Source organism: Salmo salar, chromosome 01 (assembly GCF_965601325.2).
Source record: "Salmo salar chromosome 01, fSalSal1, whole genome shotgun sequence".
In the NCBI taxonomy this organism is placed as follows: Eukaryota; Metazoa; Chordata; class Actinopteri; order Salmoniformes; family Salmonidae; genus Salmo; species Salmo salar.
Genome location: NC_138291.1, coordinates 109,717,501 through 109,717,915, shown reverse-complemented (window position 1 = coordinate 109,717,915; position 415 = coordinate 109,717,501).

The window sequence follows — 415 nt, the reverse complement described above, 5'->3', positions numbered from 1 at the left end:
ACCAGCAAAAACAAAACAAAAAAATGAATCTCTCTCCATCTCTGTAGGAAATACCAGGCCTAATGTCTGTTCTGAAGCCTGGCCTGTTCCTCTCTCTGTAGGAAATACCAGGCCTAATGTCTGTTCTGAGGCCTGGCCTGTTCCTCTCTCTGTAGGAAATACCAGGCCTAATGTCTGTTCTGAGGCCTGGCCTGTTCCTCTCTCTGTAGGAAATACCAGGCCTAATGTCTGTTCTGAGGCCTGGCCTGTTCCTCTCTCTGTAGGAAATACCAGGCCTAATGTCTGTTCTGAAGCCTGGCCTGTTCCTCTCTCTGTAGGAAATACCAGGCCTAATGTCTGTTCTGAAGCCTGGCCTGTTCCTCTCTCTGTAGGAAATACCAGGCCTAATGTCTGTTCTGAGGCCTGGCCTGTTCCT